At 33.4% G+C, this 8,913-nt stretch overlaps 1 long non-coding RNA gene across 1 annotated transcript; it reads right to left on the minus strand.

Moving 5' to 3' along the window:
• Positions 1-5,090: 5,090 nt before the first annotated feature.
• Positions 5,091-7,406, minus strand: LOC18594814 (uncharacterized). The gene is made up of 2 exons (XR_001928687.2): positions 5,796-7,406; positions 5,091-5,222 (listed from the first exon to the last, which is right to left on the minus strand). It is a non-coding gene; the product is annotated as an uncharacterized LOC18594814 (long non-coding RNA).
• Between the last annotated feature and the right edge of the window lie 1,507 nt (positions 7,407-8,913).

Genomic DNA, 8,913 nt, shown 5'->3' on the forward strand with positions numbered 1-8,913 from the left:
AGACGAATTAGGCCAATACCGGGTTTAGATAGTTACCAGTGCATTTTTGCATTCCATATCATGCATTGGTAGTCTAAATTAGTTTAATTTCGATTTAGTACCAATTTGGTGAATTTCTCGATTTTGTACTGTGTCAAGGTGGTGAGTCCTCCGATAAAGGTAAGAAAATTGCATCCGAGGACCAGTAGACAGAGTGCTTCAAAAGTCTGCATTCTAGACATTGTGAGTAAACTTACTGTCATTTTAATTATCTAGGGTGGTTTTTAGATGATTTCATAAATTCTATGGAAAAATGAATTTAAAAAGGTAAATTTTCATGTTTTATGAATAAATGAGTTTCAATGAAATTAATTTATAAATTGTTTTGGAATTAATAATGATTTTGAAAAATAGAGTACACGGAGACTGTTAATTGTAGCAATTTGATTGTTTAAATTGATTGGCTTATGATAAATTGGGCATGATTGGTTAGTTGGCAATTGTATTGAAATGCGAATTGTTTGGTTGCCTTGAAAGACTACGAATTACAAAAATTGCCACATCATGTTATTGAGTTTTATTGTATGGTGGATTATATATTAATTAATCACTGCAGTAGGGGGTTTCTGTGGACCAGCCTTTTAAAGGGGCACGGTAAACCCCATTATATTCTTACCTCGAATGGAGAGGCGCGTAGGGTATCTCCTAGGGTAAAGCTTAGGGTTCACTTCACGCTAAACCACCGCGTGAGGGGGAACTCAGCCAACGCCAAGGAACGGCTATGTTTTCAAAACAAAAACATGATTTATGTGAAATGTGAATTTTAATAGCCTTGGCAGTCTCGGTAGGATGCCTCGGCCAAGGTGTCCCCAAGAATGGATTTAAGGCACAAACCTAGTTATTATGAGATTCATAAGCCTCTTTACGTATTTTGAACAAAATGTGTACTAATGCTATAACCTAGTTTATGATGATTTACTTTATTGTCTCAATGTACTCAACTCTAGATGTTTATGATGATGTCTGTTTACTCATTGCAATTTTATAATCTCACCACCCTCCTTTCCACCCATTTCAGGTTCAGTATAGACTGTAGATAGCTGATCTCATCGAGGACTACCGTGGGATCTGCATTTTTCAAACCGTAGGTTGACAGTTCTCTTTACTTTTGTTTATTCGGGGGCCCTCTTATTATTGTAAATTAAATTAAATATTTTGGCTTACTGTATTGTAGTTTGTATAAATTTATTTAGCTTTTACGCTGAAAAAATTATTTACGTAGAACTCTATAAATATTGTTTTATAAGAAAATAGAATATTTTACTTAATATTTCTTTTATTTTCTTATTATATTCAAATAAACATAATTTCTTTTTAAATGAAGATTTTAGACTTTTAAACTCATTTTGATTATGAATTATGTCTTTTGTACTTGTATATTACATTTTAGCTAGTTTCAAAATTTTTGAGAAAAATGACTAAAATATCCGTGTGAGACGAAAATTTATATTTTATTTGTTTTAAGTTGGAAACGGCTTAAAAACTTTTAGAACGCGATATTTGACAATGGTTGCTCACAAGGGAACAGAAAAACTGATAGTAAAGCCTTGCGGGGTTTCGGGTTGACATCCGGGGCAATGAGTGTCTACTAGGACACCGCGGCGGTTGTCACGGGCTCGAGGGGTGTACCGGGTCGTGACATAGAATTCTTTAATTTAATTGACTATATTTTTATCATTTATTACTAGATTTATAAATATTCCACTATTATATTTGTTTCCCCTCCCTGCCTGCTAACGGAACAGATGATTACTGAGTCTGTGAGACTCACCTACGTTGTTTAATGTGTAGATAAATAAATAGTTGGGGACATCGTTGGCAAAGATTCCTTTCGCAGTTGTGTAGGTAATGGCATCTCCTAACTTTCCCTTGTATCACTCCGTTGTCCAGTCGTCAAGTAATTTTTTAAAAAATTTATTTGCAGTGACGTATCTAAACTATTTTGAGCTGAGGCTTGTGGATGTTATGACATTAAATTTGGAGTGGTATTATTTAAAATGTAATGTATAAGTACTTGGTAAATTCTATTATGAAATTTCAGATGTGGTGAAGAATTCAAGTTGCTATCTGAAGACATATTATTCTTATGGTTGTCATATTTAAAGAAATATTCGAAGTTTTGGTGGTGAAGTGGAGGCAAGAATTTTAATTAGTAAATTGAATGAAACATAAAAGGCTGGTCAGGTCGTGTGAGCTTGCTTGCATGACTTGTGTGCCGGTAACGGTCGTAGGAGTGGGTCGTTATATAGACTTACATTATTTATTTTTATATTTTATCAAAATATGGCTAAGTTAATTTGATATTGATAAAGAGACAATATTATAATCCATAATATGATATAATAAACAAAGCTAGACTCCAATGTTATATATAAGCTTAAAAGTGTAGTTATATACAAGAAACTTTAAATCCTATAATGAGTAGGACTAAAGATTCACTATATAAAAGTAAGGTTAGGTCTCCTCTCCCGTTTACACAAAATATTAAGATACCCATTGGAGAGTTAATAGATCATGGAGGAGAAAGATCTTAAGGCACTAAATCTCAACAGTTAATCTGGTCAATATTATTTTTGCTATCAAATTATGTATAAGGAATTAGATACACTTTTGTGTTTTAAATTCCTACTATGGTAGATCCTAAATTAGTATAAATTTATTATACATAAAGTTTATCATTACTTTCACTTGAAATTTATTGTTAACAAAAGAAAAATTTTGTATTCTAGATTGTGTATTTTTACAAAGGTGAATAATATATAAGACTAATCATATTCCATGTAAATACTTTACTAGTGAATGAACGCTCAGCTTTTCAAAGAAAAAAAAAGACTAATCATATTAATAGTCTAACTCAAACGGTATTGTAGTCTAATTAGTTATAAGCTAATCAATTATAGTCTAACTAGCTAACTAGCCAATAATATTTTATTCTAATTGAATTACTGAATTTGTATAATAATCTTAGCATTTACAACTTTTCAATCCTGTAGTATAAATTATATGATAAACGGATGAGTCAATATAAATTTATGAGATCCAGATTAGTCAGTTATAAATTGATTGAGATTTAGATGAGTTTCACTAATAGCCTATATCATGAATCGTATTTGAATAGTTAAATATATATGATAGTATCCCATTTATTGTAAGTGAAAAAGAACTCTTTTATTGTATAGGTTATGCAAAGTTTCATTAAAAACAGAAAAGATCAACATCTATAGAAGTATTTGTATTTGAAAATAAAAAAAAAAATTATTTTTTTTATCTCCCCTTATTTCTTTCTTCCTGGGCAGAAAAACTTTTCTTTTGTCACCCCAACAGTCATTTTATTATTAAACTCGTACAGAAATGTTTAATACATTCAATTGAAAACTCAACACAAACATGAAATACACTGAAACACGTAACATCAACACGAAATAGATGGCATAGTAGAGGCAACGACGATGACCACACTGAAGAACTCAGCCAACATAAAAGACAGACCAAACAACCAAATGCGACGACTTGAAGGTAGCAGCCACCATTGAACCTTCGTCTTCATCAGATTAATGTTCAGGCACCTTCACAACAAATATGATAGAAAACTAAAAGAGATTATCATTTAATTAACAAGTAAACAAACTTTAGAAAAAGATTCATACATGCATCCATAAGTTTTAAATGTCAGCTCCTAGAATTAGTAGTAATCTAACTAAATATGATACAAAGAGCTCGTTCTCCCCACCCTTAATTTATTTATTAGAACAAGTTCCAGCAACCGGTACAATTGTTTTCGTCTGCTGATTCTCTCTCGCTATCAGTTCACTGCGATAAGTAGAAAGGGAGAAGGTAATGTTAGCAACGGCATCACAAAACTTTTAGAAAACAACTACGTACACAGTACTATTTTGAGGAAGTTCTTCAAGAAATAATGAGGAATTTAGCAGCTTAAATTAATTCTATTAACGAATTTGTGAACAGAAGTACCGGAGAGCACAAGTGAGTTTGGCTGCCTTGTCAAACTCTTGGTTTTCTCTTGCTTTCAGGATTTGGAACATGAAAGCAAGGCGGATTTGGGTGTTGGCACTCTGCTGCATTATGAGGTTAGTCTCCTTTCGAAGTTGTTCACATTCCAATTCAATCGCTACAAATTTTCCTCTTACTTGTCTTTGCCCCTCTTTGATCTTTTTTTGTTCCTTTCTTATTTCTTCCATATCTGACCTTAGCCTTCTCATGCGGGTGTTGAGGTTTTTCAGCCTTTTTCTCTTCTGACAAAAAGATTAAATTGCATGTAAGAGTGAGCAAGTTACAGATTTCATTGCTACATAACAAACTAATAGGTGAAGATCAAAAAATATGTTGCAAACCCTAATTTTTATTATATGGTTTCTTATATATGTTTCAAATCTAAACCATCAAGTAAAAGAGTTTTTGATACATGTTTAAAGGACTAAATGTGTGGGAAGAAGAGCACTAATTACAAGAGATGTTGATACACATTTAAATAACTACATAATTAAAATGTTGTTAGATATATTAGAGTTTTCTGTTTGAGTTTGTGATACGTAGAGAAGAACGTGTTGCAATAAATAAAACGGAATACACTAGAGGTGGTAAAGAAGAAGATTAGAGCAGTCTTTGAAGCGTAAGTGCTTTTATGGTAGGTGGTGAGAAATAAGAAGTAAAGAAATAGGTGAAGAAGGCGGCGGAGTACGATAGATGGAAAGAATTAAATAGAGAGAATATTTGGAAGAGCTTCAAGAGGGTTTTGAGAGTAATCTCGGATGAATTTTTCATTTGTTTCCGAAATTTTCAAACTCCCGTATCTATACTAAATAAAGCTTTCTTAGGAGCAATTGGTAGAAAGATAGAACTTTTAGGAGAACACACTTCTATATAGAAGAACGTGCTTATTATGGAAAGAACATGTAATTGGATAGCACATATAAGTTTTAGGTAGTGAAGTAGCAACACTTAACAATGTACCACATTTACTTTTAAGAAATAAGAAAAGGATAAAGCACATGTACTTCAAGTAATGATTAAGAGGAAGTACTCTTAACTACCTCCATATCTAAATCACCAAGTCAAACTCTCTAAAGCATCCCAAGTCTGAAAATAACTCGTAAACTTTGTTACTTGCTCTGAGTTACTTTTACTCTCTCATATGACATAGCTGCTGCATATTTGTTCTCATTCTGTAAGACAATACTTAAAACAAATAATAGTTAGCCAAAATATGACATCTACATAATACGCATATTACCTTCTATGTTTGATGAGGGTGATATATATTTCCTAGGTAGTATAATGTCTAACAAGTAGAAGGTGTGACTTTATGAATATAGGTGGTTCAACGTCACAATGATCAATGTCACCAAGTATATGCTTCCAGCTCATGCTTCATAACAGGAATTCAATCAACTAATAATGGAGCCAGAGTTTCGATTCAAGGGTAGGCAATATATACAGTTTAGGCTACAAGTTTATTTTTATGTTATCTAATTATTTTCTAATCTTTTAAACCAGCAAATTATTCTAATAATTTCGTATCAAACGTTGTATGTAAAAGAAAAAACCAACTTGAGTTATGAAAGTTTCAAAAAGAACTCATAGAGCACTAAGTCCTTGGAAAAAAAAAAACCCTGGGTGTCTGTGCATTGTGAAAGACATCGACATAAAATAAAAACTAGATTCTTAATTAAGGTATGAAGTTAGAAGGCAAAGGTGTTTGGATAGGACATACAAGAGACAAAATCCGAAAAAGGTACCTTGTGGTGGTTTGTAATGGAATTTCTACAAAGGGGCGTCATTGGAAGCCCAAGGTGGTGTGATTCCTCCAACTCAGCATTGTCAAATTTTTGCCCTTCATGAGTCCTGAGGTAGCATTGATTGCACTTTCCTCCCACGAATTTATAGACATTGGCAGCAGATTCGTACGACACTGCGTGTAGTCGAGCGATGTCGACCCATTTTTCTTGCCATAACGCCAGTCAACGTGCAAGAGCTAACGATCAAGTTGACTGTGGACCTTTTGCACGCGCGTTTGCCATGGGACCAATAAATAACAAGAAGTTACCAATACGTTTGTCTAAATAAAAATCGCAACCCATCACATTAAAAAAACAAAAATCTTAAATCTGACGGCTGCCTTTTGTCTGTTTTGTTCATGTGAATCGTATTATCCGACTAGCTGTTGTTTTCGCTACTTTCATCTTCTGTTAAACTGTGAATGTACAACGATATACCATTATTTCTATCACGTGCTAGTACCGCCAGAAACTGACAAATCAAAGTATAAATAGGTCAGCGATTTCCATTTCGTTTTTCAAACATATCACGACCCTTTTGTCTTCCCAGGCACAGGGCGGGCAGAACCAGTCCAGCCAGCATTCTTGCCTAATGGGACAAGAGGAGCGGGGCAGACTGTTTTTGAATTTTCAAGGCTTGTAGCCGTTGTACATCTGCTATAGTGATCATTTGGGATAGGGGAAAATGTATATAAGTACAACCTTCATTGCTCCTTTATAAATGTCAGGCTTGTGCACATTTTACACAGTAAAATTTCATTTTGGGAGTTGGGAGGTGATCCGTTCACTGGGTGGGAGGGACTTTAGGTTAACTTAACTAGAGGAGTTGAGTTCAGACCTAACTAAGGCTGGACGAGTGTCCTTGGGTAAACATCCCGTGACAGATACACCTCGGGGTTGTCCATCTCTTTCACTATACTCTTCAACTTGTCAAAATTCTAACTGCTGCCGTTACGCATAATCGGATGAACCCGAAGTTCTTTAATCTTGTTAAAAGAGCATTCCAAGACTGTTTTTTTTTTTAAAGCAATGCCCATCATAATTCACACATGCACCGGAGAAGGCAAGGGAGGGAATCAGAAATGACTATTGAGGAGAGACGAACCAATCTAAAAACAAGAAAATAGACTAAATTTCCTCAGTCAATATTGAGGCTAGACCCAACGTTATGGATGCTGGACACGGCCTTAAAACGCCACACCCGGACTGTACTTTGAGCACCGACATGAGCTAGATCCAGCCTCCCGAGACTAAATTTCCTCCGCCGTACGTGCCTGGCATGATGCAGCTCCGCTTGCTACTGGTGGCTAGACAAAAATAGAAGAGGGGAGAAAGCTTTTGGCGAGGTGTACTTGTGATATATGTAGACTTTTTTAAGAACATAAAACCGATTAAAGAACAACCCTTGATAGGGGCCCGAGACGGGCATTAGAGAAACTTCTTAAAGAAGGCCAAATGTGGGACCGTGATCACGTGTATCGCTCGATTCTTTCATTTTCGTCTCAAACATATTTTGGTAGCTACCACTTTATGATGTGAATTAAGTATTTATTAATTGACAAGCCAAGGGATGACATGTTTGATTACATTGTCACGAAATACCTACCACTCGGAAGGAATCGAGCGATTACTCGTCTTCCGCAGTCTAATATCAGCTCGATCGACCGACTTTGATGACGCTGATCTTTCCCAATTTCTTAAGCTTCCCCCACACACGGACTTCCGTATTATTCCCAGTCACTAGATTCCTCTTGGGCTCCCTACATAGAGAAAAAAAACTAATTGATAAAAGTGAATAAATTAATTGATAAACGTGAATGATTTGAATTCAAAACTATTCAACTTCCAATAAATTAAAACCGACACAATTTGAGCTAAAAAAATTTGAACCTTACATGATTGAGATCTAAAAAAATTAGAATTGTCAATGATCAAAGTTCATTAAAACTTGAATATTCAATTGAAAAGTAAAACTTGTAATTAAATGGCTTTAAACTAAAATAGTAAATGAACAAACTATTACATCTTTTTCTTAATGAAATTTTAAAATTTTGAGAAAAAAAAATTACTCCCTTGAGTCTCAGGTGTAGTACGTTGTTTGCATAGCTTTGGTTGTTCCACATTAATGTCTTATTTGGAAAGTCAAAAAAAAAATTCATATCTTTTTTTATTATCTTAAACTATAATGTGTAAGTCTAAAAACTCAATCATTCAATGTAAAACAGAAACTCAATCATTCGATCTATAAGAGTCGAGACGGTCAGTAGATAAACTTCTTAAAGTGACCAGTGTATCTCACATGTTTTATAATTTGTTTAAAGGGTTAATTGCTCAAAAATATTTGACATAAAGTTTGAAAAAGAAAACTATGAATTATTTAAAAAAAAATTAAATAAATTTTTATTTTTTTATCATATTCATTCAAGTTTTCATATTTTCAGTTTGGATCAATAAGTCATTATAACTAATGATTAATTAATTATCATTAATTAAAATAATATTTTTGTTTAGATCATTTATCCATTTCTATTAATCAAACTTTTTAATTTAAAAAAATTAAGATAACATTTATCATTTTATACTCATGTGGCTCTAATGTGACACCGACGTAGATAGTGAAAATATCACATGACCAAATTATCATACCATTTCAGCATGCCTCATTATTATTTATTATTACAAATAACATTTTGATTAATAACAATAAGTTAATTATTTATTATAAATTTTATTTAATTTAAAATAAAAATATATAAACTTGATTAAATGTGATAAAAAATAATTTTTTTAAAAAAATTTTTAATTTCAAATATTATGCTAAAATATTAATAAAAATATATATAAAAGACCCAATGTTTGTGCCCTTTGATCAAGATTCTAGAAACGAGAGACGCAAAGTCCATATATGCGAAACAACCGACCACAGAAACTGACATATATGATTACTATGTCCTGATATACCACTCGGGAGGAATCGAGCGATTACTCGTTCGTGGTAGTCGATTGTCAGCTTCATCGACCGACTCATCTTTTGGTGGCAAATTGCACTTTGAAAAAAAGGGCCGCTGGATGACGTCCT

The sequence above is a fragment of the Theobroma cacao genome, chromosome 7 (assembly GCF_053813885.1).
Source record: "Theobroma cacao isolate CCN51 chromosome 7, ASM5381388v1, whole genome shotgun sequence".
NCBI classification, from domain to species: Eukaryota; Viridiplantae; Streptophyta; class Magnoliopsida; order Malvales; family Malvaceae; genus Theobroma; species Theobroma cacao.